Below are 17,070 nucleotides of genomic sequence, written 5' to 3'. Positions count from 1 at the left end.
TGGTAGAATTCCCCCGGGAAGCCATCTGGCCCTGGGCTTTTGTTTGTTTGGAGATTTTTGATGACTGTTTCAATCTCCTTACTGCTTATGGGTCTGTTGAGGCTTTCTATTTCTTCCTGGTTCAGTTGTGGTAGTTTATATGTCTCTAGGAATGCATCCATTTCTTCCAGATTGTCAAATTTGTTGGCGTAGAGTTGCTCATAGTATGTTCTTATAATTGTCTGTATTTCTTTGGTGTTAGTTGTGATTTCTTTCATTCATGATATTATTTATTTGGGTCCTTTCTCTTTTCTTTTTGATAAGTCTGGCCAGGGGTTTATCAATCTTATTAATTCTTTCAAAGAACAAGCTCCTAGTTTCATTGATTTGTTCTATTATTTTTTTTGTTTCTATTTCATTGATTTCTGCTCTGATCTTTATGATTTCTCTTCTCCTGCTGGGTTTAGGGTTTCTTTCTTGTTCTTTCTCCTGCTCCTTTACGTGTAGGGTTAGCTTGTGTACCTGAGACCTTTCTTGGTCATGAGAAAGGCTTGTACTGCTATATATTTTCCTCTCAGGACTGCCTTTGTTGTGTCCCACAGATTTTTTTTTTTAAGATTTTATTTATTTATTTGACAGACAGAGATCACAAGCAGGCAGAGAGCCAGGTAGAGAGAGAGGAGGAAGCAGGCTCCCTGCTGAGCAGAGAGCCCGATGCGGGGCTCGATCCCAGGACCCTGAGATCATGACCTGAGCCGAAGGCAGCAGCTTAACCCACTGAGCCACCCAGGCGCCCCTGTCCCACAGATTTTGAACTGTTGTGTTTTCATTATCATTTATTTCCATGAATTTTTCAATTCTTCTTTAATTTCCTGGTTGACCCATTCATTCTTTAGAAGGATGCTGTTTAGTCCCCAGGTATTTGGGTTCTTTCCAAATTTCCTCTTGTGATTGAGTTCTAGCTTCAGAGCATTGTGGTCTGAAAATATGCAGGGAATGATCCCAATTTTTTGATACTGGTTGAGACCTGATTTAGGACGGAGGATGCGATCTATTCTGGAGAATATTCCATGTGCACTAGAGAAGAATGTGTATTCTGTTGCTTTGCGATGAAATGTTCTGAATATATCTGTTATGTCCATCTGGTCCAGTGTGTCATAAGGCCTTTATTTCCTTGTTGATCTTTTGCTTAGATGATCTGTCCATTTCAGTGAGGGGAGTGTTAAAGTCCCCTACTATTATTGTATTATTGTCGATGTGTTTCTTTGATTTTGTTATTAATTGGTTTATATAGTTGGCTGCTCCCACGTTAGGGGCATAGATATTTAAAATTGTTAGATCTTCTTGTTGGACAGACCCTTTGACTATGATATAGTGTCCTTCCTCATCTCTTATTATAGTCTTTGGCTTAAAATCTAATTGATCTGATATAAGAATTGCCACCCCTGTTTTCTTCTGATGTCCATTAGCATGGTAAATTGTTTTCCACTCCCTCACTTTAAATCTGGAGGTGTCTTTGGGTTTAAAATGAGTTTCTTGTAGGCAACATATAGATGGGTTTTGGTTTTTTATCCATTCTGATACCCTGTGTCTTTTGATTGGGGCATTTAGCCCATTAACATTCAGGGTAAGTATTGAGAGATATGAATTTAGTGCCATTGTACTGCCTGTAAGGTGCCTGTTATTGTATATTGTCTCTGTTCCTTTCTGATCTACTACTTTTAGGGTCTCTCTTTGCTTAGAGGACCCCTTTCAATCTTTCCTGTAGCGCTGGTTTGGTGTTTGCAAATTCTTTCAGTTTTTGTTTGTCCTGGAAGCTTTTAATCTCTCCTATTTTCAACAATAGCCTAGCTGGATATAGTATTCTTGGCTGCATGTTTTTCTCGTTTAGTGCTCTGAATATATCATGCCAGCTCTTTCTGGCCTGCCAGGTCTCTGTGGATAAGTCTGCTACCAATCTAATATTTTTACCATTGTCCGTTACAGACTTCTTTTCCCGGGCTGCTTTCAGGATTTTCTCTTTGTCACTAAGACTTGTAAATTTGACTATTAGGTGATGGTGTGTGGGCCTATTCTTATTGATTTTGACGGGGGTTCTCTGAACCTCCTGGATTTTGATGCTTGTTCCCTTTGCCCTATTGGGGAAATTCTCTCCAATAATTCTCTCCAATATACCTTCTGCTCCCCTCTCTTTTTCTTCTTCTTCTGGAATCCCAATTATTCTAATGTTGTTTCGTCTTATAGTGTTACTTATCTCTCGAATTCTCCCCTTGTGGTCCAGTAGCTCTTTGTCCCTCTTTTGCTCAGTTTCTTTATTCTCTGTCATTTGTTCTTCTATATCGCTAATTCTTCCTTCTGCCTCATTTATCCTAGCAGTGAGAGCCTCCATTTTTTATTACACCTCATTAATAGCTTTTTTGATTTCAGCTTGGTTAGATTTTAGTTCTTTTATTTCTCCAGAAAGGGCTTTTATATCTCCCGAGAGGGTTTCTCTAATATCTTCCATGCCTTTTTTGAGCCCGGCTAGAACCTTGAGAATCGTCATTCTGAACTGTAGATCTGACATATTACCAATGTCTGTATTGATTAGGTCCCTAGCCTTTGGTACTGCCTCTTGTTCTTTTTTTTTGTGGTGAATTTTTCCGCTTTGTCATTTTGTCCAGATAAGAGTTTATGAAGGAGCAAGTAAAATACTAAATGGGTGGCAATGATCCCTGGAAAATATGCTTTAACCAAATCAGAAGAGATCCCAAATCATGAGGGGGGGAGAAGGGGGATAAAAAGAGGTTCAGAAAGAAGAAAAAAGAAACAATTAAAAGAAGAAAACGAATAAAGAAAAAATATAAAAAGGAAAAAAAAAATATATATATATATATTAGATAAACTAGTTAAAAATGTTAAAAAAGAAAATGGTAAAAGTTAAAAAAATAGCAGAAGAAGAGAAAAAAAAATTGAAAAAGAAAAAAAAATTAAATTAACTGCAAGACTAAAGAATCATGGGGAGAAAACCATGAGTTCTGTGCTTTGCTTTCTCCTCCTCTGGAATTCTGCTTCTCTCCTTGGTATTGAAACTGCACTCCTTGGTAGGTGAACTTGGTCCTGGCTGGATTTCTTATTGATCTTCTGGGGGAGGGGCCTGTTGTAGTGATTCTCAAGTGTCTTTGCCCCAGGCGGAGTTGCACCGCCCTTACCAGGGGCCGGACTGAGTAATCAGCTTGGGTTTGCTTTCGGGATCTTTTGTTCCCTGAGAGCTTTCAATAGAGTTCCAGAGGACGGGAATGAAGATGGCAGCCTACCAGTCTCCGGCCCGGAGGAGCCGAGAGCCCGGGGCCCCACTCCTCAGTGTGCCCTCAGAGAATAACGCCCAATGACTCCCGTCACCCTGGTCTCCGGCCACGCTCCAAGCTGACTGAGCCTGCGACCGGTTCAAGGTAACCCTGAGTTTAGAGCTTACTCCTCGGCTCTGTCTCTGTAGCTGGCTTCCCCGTTCTAATACCTGTAAGCTCTGAGACACTCAGACACCCCCGATCCTTCTGTGACCCTGCGGGACCTGAGGCCACGCTGACCCCGCATGGCTTCACCCCGGTTAAGCCTCTGGAGTGATGTCCCTCAGCGGAACAGACTTTTAAAAGTCCTGATTTTGTGCTCTGTTGCTCTGCCGCTTGTGGGGAGCCAGCCCTTCCTCCCGTGGTCTATCTTCCCGTCGCTTTGGATTAACTTCTCCGCCAGTCATACCTTTCGGAAAGTGGTTGATTTTCTGTTTCTAGAATTGCTATTCTTCTTCTCTTTGATCTCCCGTTGGATTTGTAGGTGTTTGCAATCTTTAGATAAGCTATCTAGCTGATCTCCTGCTACCTGAAGTAGTCTCAACCTGCTACTTCTCCACCATCTTGACTCCTCCCCATTTTTTTTTTTAATAGAATACTATAACCCAGGTCTCTCCCACTAAAAAGAGTCTCACTGTGGAGAAATCAGATGTTCTGCAAATCATCAGGATGCAATAGAAATAATACATATGGGCTTTGGGGCCTTAGAAATGTAAGTTCAAATCTTAGAGTTTCACCTTTTTCCCTGTGTCTGTGGGCAGAAGCTTAACTTCTTTGAACTTCAGTAAATTAACCTCTCAGCAAGGACTGAGAGCAGACAAGAGGGCATGTGGGAGAGCCAGCAAAATGGGGTGAAGGCAGAGGCATGTCTTGAAGCTTGTCCTGGTGGAGTCTGGGGTCTAGAATTATCCGATCCATCCAACGCAAGGAGGGGACTTGTAATGAATGTTGGCCTGAGGACACGATGGGCCCATTGGATTTCATGACCCACAATTAAATCATGGCTAGTAGAAAACAATAAAGCAATACCTCCTTACCAACAAAGCAATACCAAAACATAACTGCTTATAAAGCATTATGGTACTGTAAGTGAAATATAGGTCTCGTATGTTAACTGTGGAACAATTGGGCAATAGAAATCAGCCAATCCTACTGGAATACATTTATTTCAAAAGTGTGAGATAAGCCCTGTGACACAATAAGTCCTTTGAAAGGTGTAAAGGAATCATTAGTTATTATAAACTGAAACTATGGCTTCAGGTAAATTAAAGTTCATTGTTTTGAAGTCTGAGAGTAGAACTTTATTACTGGACCAACAAAGATGTATGTATGTATAATTACTTTTAAATCAGTGTCCCAGATTACACTTGTTTCATTCATCTTTTAGAGGTAATTTGAGGTTTCCAGTGCAGTATAACAATTTTCCTGCCTTATTAACACCTTACATGTGTATAGCCTATGATCAATATTACTTTCCTCCCAAATTTGTGAGGTGTTAGGACAAACTTTGTTATCCCCTTTTAATAAACAATAATTTAAATCTCAGAGAGATTAGGGGCCTTTTTCAGAGCCCAGAGTGAAGTGATTGAGCCCAAAGAAAAATCTGAATGTAGAATTCTTTTCATCAAATATATACTCAAAGGACTCACCATAAGCTAGATTATTTGGTAGGTAATTTCTCCCCCCTCATAACACCATGATTTCCCTAATTCAAAACCTACTGTACCTTTCTCTTTACCTCTTCTCCATCAAGAGCTTTATTCAAGAGCTAATATCCAATGTCAGTCATTTCCACTTCGGAATGAATTCAAGCCAATGTGGCCTCCTCCTTTATTTGTTTGCCTTTCAGTCATTATCTTTCAGCTGAATAATCACAAACATGTTTCTCTTATTTTTTTTAGGATTTTTAAAAATGTATTTATTTGACAGAGAGACAGAACACAAGCAGGGGGAGTGGCAGAGGGAGAAGGAGAAGGAGGCTCCCTGCCAAGCAGGGACCCCAAAGTGGGGCTTGATCCCAGGACCCTGGGGTCATGACCTGAACCGAAGTTAGATGCTTAACGACGGAGCCACCCAGGTGCCTACAAACATGTTTCTTTTACTGAAAGAATTTCAGGAGCATAAGGAGCTTTAACAGTTTCTGTTTAGACACCTCTACTAGAAGCCCCTAGTGAAACACTGCCTGGGATATATCCGTGAACCTGAATTATTAAATGTCTCTCTCCACAGGATGGTAAGCTTCCTAAAGGAAGGGACCACAGCTGTCCAGTTGGCTTTTGTATTCCCAGTGATTGACTACAAAGCCTATCATATATTTAACACTAAATAATTCTAGAATCAATAACATCAACCTAACAGATACAGCAAGTCATGTCAAATATATCACATTTTCATAAGCTGAGTAAAAAAAAAGAGAGAAAGAGACAGAGACACTAAACGACATATTTGAAAAGAATTTCACAGCCAACAGTCAGATTGAAAAAGAATCTCTTAAGGCACCTAAACAATCCACCCTCTGCCTGGGAACTGCTTATGCAATCAGGTCCCAAAGAAACTAAGATGCTAAAGAAGGGCCTGGGACTCCAGCTGACATGGCAGCCATAGGGATCCAGTAGAGTTTGTGCTTACTCATGACTTGAATGTGATACCTGCGTGTTCTTATATTACCACAGAAAAGTAGAATCCTGCCTTTGGATTCATGGTTGGTCATATTTCTTACATGAACACAAATGCAGGGTTATGTTAATGTTAGATGAGGACTGGATATAACCTGGTGGTGGGGAGAGAGTTGCCCCTTCCCTCATGAACCCACCAAAGCCTCCAGACCCCACACCAGAAGGCAAAATGTTTATCCAAGACAAGAGGAGCTGCTGTTGCTCGGGAGGAATCAAACTCCTAGTCAGAGGTTGAGGAAAATAAAAGTTCCTGTGTAAATGAGCCTTAAGGACAGAAGTGGGAAAATTAGGACATAAGCAAAATTTTGGAACACAAAGTACATGAAGCTTACTGATTTAGAACTGGGGACAATAACAGTGTGCAGCTAATTCCTAATCAGTGTTTTCAATATAGTGTGTGTGTGTGTGTGTGTGTGTGTGTGTGTGTGTGTGTGTGTGTGTAGTTGGCTTGATAGCATGAAGGAATAAGACAGATCAACCTGTGTCCTGTATTGGTTTTTACTTTATGCGACTAAGACCTCAGAATAAAAGGAAATACTCTGCTCCTTGAAGGCAAGGATGATATCTAATTTCTTAGACAGTGGTTCGTTTTTGTTGTGTCTAATAGATGCTCAATAAATATCTATTGAATTAATTCATTTATCCAAGGAGAAAAATCCAGTGATTTTTTTTTTAATATAATCGTACAACACTCAAATGTTATTAGCTACAGGTTGGGTTATTTTGAACCTAACTCTTCAAATTGCTGGAGGGTGTTTTTCATATAACTAGTTTATTGCCTCATGGAGAAGAGTATATGTGTCACTTCTTAAACTTGTTTGCGTTTTTCTGTGTTTTGTATTTTATTTTTTCAGAAGAAAAAAATGATAGCAAACCCTGATTTCAAGGCACACTTCTTTTTTTTTAATTTTATTTATTTATTTGACAGACAGAGATCACAAGTAGGCAGAGAGACAGGCAGAGAGAGAAGCAGAGAGAGAGGAAGGGAAGCAGGCTCCTGGCCAAGCAGAGAGCCCGATGTGGGGCTCCATCCCAGGACCCTGGGATCATGACCTGAGCCGAAGGCAGAGGCTTTAACCCACTGAGCCACCCAGGCACCCCAAGGCACACTTCTTAAGTAGGTGCAGACAAGTATGAAATAACTACTTACAGTGATTCACATTTTCACCCAGGTGCACCTGTGCATAATGGCCGCGACACAAAGAAGGCTATGTTTACAAACTATTGGCCAATTTAGCATTTGTCGAGAGAATACATAATGGATTGGCACTGGAGTAACTCAGGAGACTGATAGCAAACCTTCAGATTGACATTTTTACAGAAGTAATAGGAAATACCCTGGAACTGTCTTTGGTGTATTTTTAGTGAAGTACAATATGAATTTTTGTTGTTGTTGTTACTTATTCTCTTTCCCTGTTTTTTGCTTCCTAATTGGTGGTCTCTCTCATTCCAGGAAAGTATTAAAGAAGCACGTTGAGGTATACATGGATTTTGTTGCAATAGTTGCTCCATTCAGGGAATGTAGAATAAACTTCCAAAAATGTAGATTAGCTCTTATCACTTCTCCACTGACCCCTTCAATGACTCCTCTGGCCACAGCCTAAAGGGTTCTGCCCGGTGGCCTCTGTTGCGTGGGGTCCTCTTGATAAGGGATGCCGCAGAGTACACGGGTGCTCACCATGAAGGTCCCGTACGCCAGATTAAAGACCCTGGATTTTCTCCTCCAGGCACTGGAGATGATTTCAAATAAGGTCATGGTATAATCAGACCTGGGCTTCACATTATGGAACCGTCGTACAGTATTTTTCTCTGGGAAGCTGGTTCTTTATTGACCTCTCTGAAAGCCCACAGGCGGGGTAAATCTCCCCCTAAAATCCAGTGAAATATACTGAGGTGGTAATAAACCGAGTGCAAGTGTGAGCACAAATAAAGTTATATCTCATCTGGGCAGTAGCTGCATGGTTGCCCAGAGAGAGAGAAATCTTCACAAGGCTTTCTCTCTTTGGAACTTCTCTGAGAATCTTTAACAGGGTGATCAGTGTCACTGGAAAGGAATTAGTTGGAGAAAACCTCTGAGTAGTGAAGAATCTGGAGGACTGAGTGGCTAAGGGATGAGATGACCTTTGTCATCCATCTAATGGACTCAGAGTCTTTCTTTTGAAGCTGCTGATCACTTCCCCACTCTAAATACCTCTCTCTTGGAGATGGGGAGGCATTTAAAGCACTCAGTCCTTACCTGTATTATAGTACTTAGGGCACTATTTTATTTCATTTATTAATTTTTTAAGTTTATTCAAGTCATTTCTATACCCAACGTAGGGCTTGAACTCATGACGCCAAGGTCAAGATCACATGCTTCACCAACTGAGCCAGGCAGGTGCCCCACTTAGGGCAAGGCTTTTTTTTTTTTTTTTTAAAGATTTGATTTATTTATTTGACAGACAGAGATCACAAGTAGGCAGAGAGGCAGGCAGAGAGAGACGGGGAGGCAGGCTTCCCGCTGAGCAGAGAGCCTGATGCGGGGCTCAATCCCAGGACACTGAGATCATGACCCGAGCCGAAGGCAGAGGTTAGGGCAAGATTTTAAGAAACTATCTGTTTACTTATCTTTCTCTCCCATTGTTCTGTGAGTTACTTGGGAATGGAGCTAGTCTTTCATTTCCTTACCATCAGCGCCTAGCACAGCGCGTCATTCACAGGGAAAAAAATACTTGGGTTTTGTTTTGTTTTTAGACAAATGAACATACGAATGATTAAAAATATGAACTTTATAAATCAAAACAGACATGGTCATTCAGAAAAATAGATTCCAGGGAAGATGTTGCGGGCTCCAGTTCCAAGGATACTTAAAGGTATAATGGTTAAAACTTACATAGGTGTGTGTAATTAAAAATCATCTGCAGCTGGAACTTTGGTAAATAACCTTGGGGAGTCCTCCGACTATGACAGGAGTCTCCAAATTTAGTCACATATAGTAAATCTGAAAGAAAGAACACACCAGGTTCTCACAATCATTGGCAGTTTTCCTGACAGGTGTAGACTGATATTCATGGCATGTCTACAGGGATAGAACAACTGGGGACACAGTGACAAAAAAAGAGCATGTGTTGGGAATTAAATGATGTGGCATTAACAGTAATGGAATTAGAGCCTGAGTAGCTAGATAGCGAATGGGTGAGTGGTACATAAAAAGGTAATGTCAGTGTCCATAATCCCACCCCCCCTCCCAACCCCCCTCCCCCCATCTATGGTGAGTGCTGTGAAGTGTGTAAACCTGGTGATTCACAGACCTGTACCCCTGGGGATAAAAATATATTATATGTTTATAAAAAATAAAATTAATTAAAAAAAGAAAAAAAGAAAAGAAAATATATAGTTAATTATCTTTAATAAAAGATGCTTTACAAATTAATATAAACTCAATAAAAATACTACCATTTTGTCAAATAAAAAAAAAAAAGGTAATGTCAGTTGCCCAAGATCATACAATTAGACCAGTGAAATAAATCCAGCAATGCTGATTTCCAGAGCTCTATTGTGTGTTCCCACATAGAGGAAGAGGAAGGAAAGAAGGAGTGATTCAAGATACTCCTTTTGTATTGACAGAAACATATGTAGTATTTTCTGTCACGCATACATAAAATATGAGAAAGCATTAAAACGTAATCATTAGAGACTCCTTGAGTGGAGTTATCCCTATGCCAGAAATTAAGTGGGAAAAACCTTAGTACTCAAGTGCATTGGTTTACTCTATGCATTTTAATATATTCTGGGGTAAATTCTTAAATGAAGAGATAATGCCTGATAGGCCGCTTAAATATTTGAATGCCAATAATGAAATCATAATTAAATCAGGTAAAATGTAATAGTAAATGTCTATCTAATGTTGATATTCCCTCTTGGATTTCTTGGAATTTGAATGGATAAAAATTTTATCTTACAATTCTTGGGATTTAGTTCAACATTTATTTCATTATCAGTGTAGACCTACACATACTAACTAGTTTAATGACAATGAATGCTGGAGTCTTTGACTAAAGACAGCAGCAACATAACAAATGATTTTAATTAGAATAATGTAATTATACTTAAGAAAGATACTCTAGTAGATGTTGGTATAGGAATTATATAAATAAAGGCAATTTCCTTCAGCCTGAACCTGCTGTGTGACCTCGCGTAAGTCAGATAATCTTTCTCAATTCTATAGTTTTCATTTATAAAAAAGAGAACATTGGGGGGCGCCTGGGTGGCTCAGTGGGTTAAGCCTCTGCCTTCTGATCAGGTCATGATCTCAGGGTGCTGGGATTGAGCCCCACATCAGGCTCCCTGCTCAGCAGGGAGCCTGCTTCCTGAACTTCTCTCTTTCTCTGCCTGCCTCTCTGCCTACTTGTGATCTCTCTGTCAAATAAATAAATAAAATCTTAAAAAAAGATAACATTGCCTAGTTAAATCTTTGTTTCTCTTGCATATTTAAGCTTTAAAAATTTCATATGCCTGTATTTTTATAAAATGAATTCAAATTAAATGAAATTTAATAAATAATTTGAGCACTTAGTGTGCTCTGTTCACTGTGGAAAGATCTGGTATATAATGCTGGACGTGTATAACTTTTGCTCTATGAAAACTCACTTTTTCATTCTGCATGTACTCACCGATCAGCCCTCGGCAATATATCCAATACAGAATTATCTGTGTCCTAGAAATACAGAAATATTAGTGCCATAGAGCTGCTGTAACAAGTTGCCACAAATTTGGTAACTTAGAACAACAGGTGTTTATCCTCTCCTAGTTCTGGAGCCCAAAGTCTAACAGGGAGGTCTCCACACAGCTGGGCTCCCTACGAGGTCTTCAGGGAAGAATCCGTTCCTTGCCTCTTCCAGTTTCTTCTGCCGTCAGCTGTTTCTCAGGTTATTGCCACATCACTCCCGTCTTTGCCCGTCTGGTCACGTTGCCTCCTCTTCTCTATGTCTCCATCATGTGTGTCTTACAAGGATGCTTTAAATTTGATTTAGGACCCACCTGTATAATCCTGGATTATCTTTTTTTTTTTTAAGATTTATTAATTTACATATTAGGGAGAGAGAAAGAATGATCACAAGCAAGGGATGGGGCAGAGAAAAGGGAAGAAGCAGACTTCCCGTGGAGCGCAGAGCCAAATGGGGCTCCATCTCACAACCCCGAGATTACGACCTGAGCTGAAATTAAGAGCCGGACACTTAACTGACTGAGCCATCCAGGCACCCTGTCCTGGATTCTCTTCTCATCTTAACATACTAACTTGAGATCAAAGACAGCAAAGATTTTTTCCAATAAGGTAACACTCATGGATCTGGGGACTGAGTCATGGACATATATCTTGGGGAGCCACCGTCCAACCCACTCCAGTGACCAAACACAAAAACAGCAAACAAAATCATCACTCTACCCTTATGGAGCTTATAGTCTGTGAGGGGAAATAGACATTAAGCCAAAATATTATTATAAAATGTAATTATGCTTTATATATTGTTATACATTAATAGTTTTATATTGTAATTAGGTCTGTGAAGGGAAATTACAGGTGCCTTGAAAGATTTTAACCAAGGAAACTCATTACAGCTGGGAATAAGGTCAGACCATTAAACAAGGGACAGTTAAGCTAGCACTGGTGAATATGTAGGAGCTGGGGCCTGGGCAGAAGCTGTTGGTGACATGGGGAGATACCATTCCAAGCAGACAGAACATTACTTGGCAAGGCCTTTATATGGGGGTTTGTAGAAGTGAATGAAGGCCACTGTTGCTGGAGTATAATGAGCAGGGGCAGAGTGGAGTGAGTTGAGGCTAGGTCAGATCATGGAGGGATTTGAAAGCCTTTATCAAGACTTTTGGAAACTGAAGTACAATGAGGCATCATTGATGTGTTTTAAGTAAGAATATCTGAATTATATTTTTAGAATGTTACTGCAGCTAATATTTGTGTTTCAGGGAAGCAAGAATAAAAACAGGGCAAAGGACAGTTCTAGGCCAGAGATGGATACGGCTGGGTCCAGGGTGATAGCAGGAGATGATGAAAGTGAAGGGATTTGAGTTACATGTTGGATGTACATTGACAAGGTTGGGGAAAGGGCTGGTTATAGTACAATGAGGCACAGGGAAGGTGCAGTGATGGCTTTCAGTCTGTTGGTGGGACAGGAATTAAACAAATGCCCGTAAGAGAGGGATTCTTAATGGGATTCAATAATGGAGATGAGACAAGTGACAGCAGCTGGAACCAGACGGGGATGCATGCCTGCCTGTCTTCCTTCCTTCCTTCCTTCCTTCCTTCCTTCCTTCCTTCCTTCCTTCTTCCCTTCCTTCCTCTGTCATCCACTCTCCTGTCTTTTTTGTAACTTCCAGTTACATCAAAGTCTAAGCATTCCTAATTATAAAGACTTTCCATCTCTTCATAAGGTGCTGTTTATATGCTTTTGATTGATGATTGTTCAATGGTGGAATTACAACCACACCAGCTGAATCACCCTTGAAATTAGTGCAGTGACAGGTGTCACATACATCTCTCTCTCTCTCTGCTGTTTATAAGGAGCTTAGCATCTACTCTAAGAGATTATAGTCCTTACGGGGAATCCCATAACTCATGGTAGGGGTCAGGATTTAAGTAGGCACAATATATAAAGGAAGCAGAAGAGAGAATGTTGGGGGGAGGTTTCGTTTAAACTAGGTCCTACACATTGGGAAGGATTTCAGTCCGTGGGAATGGGGAGGAGTCATCCTGGAGGAAGAAGCAACCTGAGTGAGGGAAGGGAGGCGAGCATGGAGAAGGTGTGGTCAGGAAGAGACCCATCATCTTTGTGGTTTGATCAGGGATATATAGGAGTGCGCTGCTAGAAGAAGATTATAAAATGAATCTAGATGAAACATAGAAAAATGAACTACTTTTATCTTTAACCCCTGAAGGAGATTTCTGATCTATGGGAAATTCCAGAGCCATATTTGTTGAAAGGCGTTCCTCTCCTTCTCCCAATCATCATGTCATTGTTGTCATAATCACCATTGCTAAATTTTATGATTGTGTAGCCTTTGCAATTTCTCATTCATGACCTCATTACATTGATGATGTGGTTTGGGCAGAAGTAACAGAAACTGTAAACAATGTTGGCTTAGATAATCAAAAGGATATAGTGGCTCCTGTTATTGTAAATGCAGTGCTGACTTTAGACCGTGACTCCATGATATGACAGGATGAGTTCTTTTTGGTCTCTCTGCTTTGAGCTCTTTGGATCCAGTTTAATCATAAGACCCATTCCCTTTAGGAGCCTACATTGCTGTGTCTTGGTCTACAGGATGATTTTTGTCTCAGTCACATGCTCTCATCCAGAGCTGAGGCTGAAAACAGCTTCTGAGAAATCACACACTTCTCCAAATTGGGACTGGGTTTTCAGGAAGGGAGAAATGGTCTGGGTATGGGTGGGATGGGAGCCAAAGAAGGAACTAAAGAGTATCCTTTAGAGAAACATAGGTACTTTCATTGCCATTTTATAGCTGAGGAACAGAGGTTCACAGTACTGTTGGTTGCACAAAGATGTACTTGTTCCCTTTCTGTAAGAGGATCATTTATGTTGAGGCAAAACAAAGTTACCTGTATATGGGAATTCGGAGGTGAAAATATATTACTATCCCTTCTGAATAGAAAGGATGGACACGTGTCATGGATTGTATGACTCTGAAAAAGTTATTTAACTTCTCTTTCTTTTACTTGTGTGTGTGTGTGTGTGTGAGAGAGAGAGAGAGAGAGAGATAGGTGTGCGTGTGAATGTGTATATGTGTGAGTGTGTGTGTGTATGTATGCTGAAAAATAGAGATGAGAGGAGCACCTACTTCACATGGTTGCTGGAAGGATTAAATAAGACATTTACAAATACAGGTGACCAAATGACTTTTCCGTTCATTATATGCTTTATCTTAACAATGTCCAAGAAATTAGCTGAGGGCATCCAGTCTAAGAGATGAAATTCCTGAGGCCTGGTATGGTTATTAGCCAAAGGAAATGCCAAACCAAAGTCTCGTGATTCCAAGTTCTATCTACCTCTCTTTCCACTACACTGTGCTGCTGCTTAATGAGATCCCCAGCTCTCTGTCTTTTCGCCTTACAGATAACAGGAACCACACTGAAGGAACTACACATGCAGATTATTATTAGAACGAAAACAGGTAATTATTATTTTTTTACATTTGCCTCATCACAGATGATCTTTGCATTAGACATCCTTTAGCAATGAATGACTGCACCAGAGGGCTTGTGGTTCATTCAGTCATTAATTTTAAATAAGAAATTCATTTACTGTCACTCTATGTTGCTTAAACAATGCAAAGCAAAGAACGACTACAGAGCCATCTTAGATTATAAGGGCTGGGACTGAAGCTGGAAATCACCTAGCCCAGCCTTCTGATTTACATATGAGCAAAATGAGGGTCAGCATGAGGAAGGTGACACAATTAATTAGTGGCAGAGCTGAGACTAAACCCATTTCCTTTATTTCTCTACCCAAGCCTTGCCATTAAAGCATGAATGCTGGTCATCTGACTCGTATTTAGTTAGGAATTCCCTGATTGTTTAAAACATATTGAGGACATAGGATGGAGAGACACTTAACCTTCTAAAGGTTCCAAGGGAAAATATATTAAGAATTTTCATAAATTCCCTTGTGCTATATTAATTTTATCTCGTTTATTTCTACAATGTACTTGTGTGTTGGGGGGGGATGGGTATCTGTACTGAATGGACTCATTTGAGTCCTGCCAGTGTGAAGGTATGAAGGAAAAACATTTTACATTAAAACAGAACAAATTGCTTATGGTAACCATTGCATAATGAAGAAACACAATGAAGAATTACAGTTCAAATTACTTATCAGGTTCTTCCATTTTCTAAGTTTTTTAAAATAGAAAATTGCACAGTATAATTACAGTAAGTTAATTTGCATTCATATTACAATTCAGTGAGCAATTACATTCTTTTTATTTAAAAAAAATTTTATAAAGTGTGATTTCCATCAGTACATTTCCAGGAAAGAGTGGTGACTTTTTCCTTGTGAGGTTTTCATACAAATTCAACCACACAGCATAGACCTTCCAGTAGAGAGTTTTACATAGCCTTTATCGTCTTTCTGGGACAGGAGAGAAGAGAACCATTTGAAGTGTAACTGTGGTTTCTGAGTGTTTTAAGAACTCTTCAAGGACTCATCAACTGTTGTTTCAAAGGACAACTTAAAAGTCTTATTGCTCAAGATTCCATTCCTCCATTCACTTCTACAATCTGAAGCTTAAATGTGTCTATCCCATTTCTGCTAAACCATCATCCAACCTACATTTGCTTAACTCCTGTGCCAGGAAATCCTTTACCTTTTGGTGACACCCACAGCATTGCTGGACAGTACTTTCATTCTGTGTGTGTGTGGGAGGGGTGGGGGTACTCTATTTTGGCCTAACCATTTTTGCATTAATGCACTTTAAAGGATACTTAGATGAAACAAGAGAGGGAGACAAACCATAAGAGACTCTTAATCTCAGGAAACAAACTGAGGGTTCCTGGAGGGGATGGGGGTGGGAGGGATGGGGTGGTTGGTGGATGGACATTGGGGAGGGTAGGTGCTGTGCTGAGTGCTGTGAACTGGGTAAGACTGATGAATCACAGACCTGTACTCCTGAAACAAATAATACATTATATGTCCATTTTAAAAAAGGGATACTTAAAACACATGCACACACACACACACACACACACACACACATACACACACACTCTCATTCATTGCTTTGGTTGTGCCTTACATAACATAGAGCACTCTTTTTGTTGAGGTATAACATTTCATTTAGAACTTGCAACATTATCACAAACATCTGTGTTGGGCCATCATGGAGTGATTCCCGTGAGAACTGTGGGGTCTGATGGGCTGCTCCACTTTCTCTGCACTTGATCTCTTAAAATTTTTAAAAGGATGAAATTAACTTATATTGCAATGCATAGATCTTAAGAGTAATTTGGCCAGTTTTGGCAAATGTATTTGCCTATGTAACCAATGCTACATTAAAGAAAGAGTATATTCCATTATTACAGGAAGTGCCTTGTGCCCCTTTCCAGACAATCCCTCTCCACAGAGGCAGCCAGTGTTCTGATTTTTCTTATCATACATTTAATTTCCCTGTTCTTGATCTTCCTATAGAAGGAACCATAATAATGTTATTGATCTTCTTATAGAAGGAATCATAATAATGCTCTTGATCTTCCTATAGAAGGAATCATAATAATGTCTGGTTTCTTTCATTCAATATTTTTTAAAGATTGGTCCATGTTGCTGTACTCATGAGTAGTCTATTTTGTTTCTTGCATAGTAGTATTCCACTATATGACTTATCCTCCTGTGGAAAGACATTTGTGTGGTTTCCATCCTCCTGTGGAAAGACGTTTGTGTGGTTTCCACTTGGACCTATTATAAGTATATAACTTTCTAGCATATGTGTTTGTTTGTGTGTATGTGTGTGTATTAACGTGTGCGTGTGTGTACTTATTTTATTTCTCAGAGGTAAATACTTAGGAGAGCAACATTTATAAATGCCCAAAGAGTAGATGTATCCTTAACTCGATAAGTTTTCCAACATGGCCACACCATTGTACACTTCCACTGGAAACATATGAGGGTTCTACATCCTAACCAAAATTGAATGTTGTCAGGCTTCCAAAATTTTAGCCATTTTAGTGGGTGTGAAGTGATATCTCATTATGGTTTATTTGCATATTCTTTATGATCAGAGATGACACACACCTTCTCGTGTGCCTATTGGCTATATTCAATATATCTTTCTTTTTTTTTTTTAGCAAAGTGTCTGTTCAACCATTTTGTCCATTTTGATTAGGTTGCTTATCTTTTTATTATTAATTAATAGGATTTGTTTATATTTTCTGGATTTAAGCCCTTTGTCAGATATGTATTTTGAATATTTTCTCTGGGCTTGTAGTTTACCATTAATTTCCTTAATACTGTCTTATGATCATCACATGTCTTAAATTTTTGTAAAGTCTAATTTATTATATTTTCTTTTATGTTCAATGAATT

Source organism: Lutra lutra, chromosome 4 (genome assembly GCF_902655055.1).
Source record: "Lutra lutra chromosome 4, mLutLut1.2, whole genome shotgun sequence".
NCBI classification, from domain to species: Eukaryota; Metazoa; Chordata; class Mammalia; order Carnivora; family Mustelidae; genus Lutra; species Lutra lutra.
Note: the sequence above shows the minus strand (reverse complement) of the source record.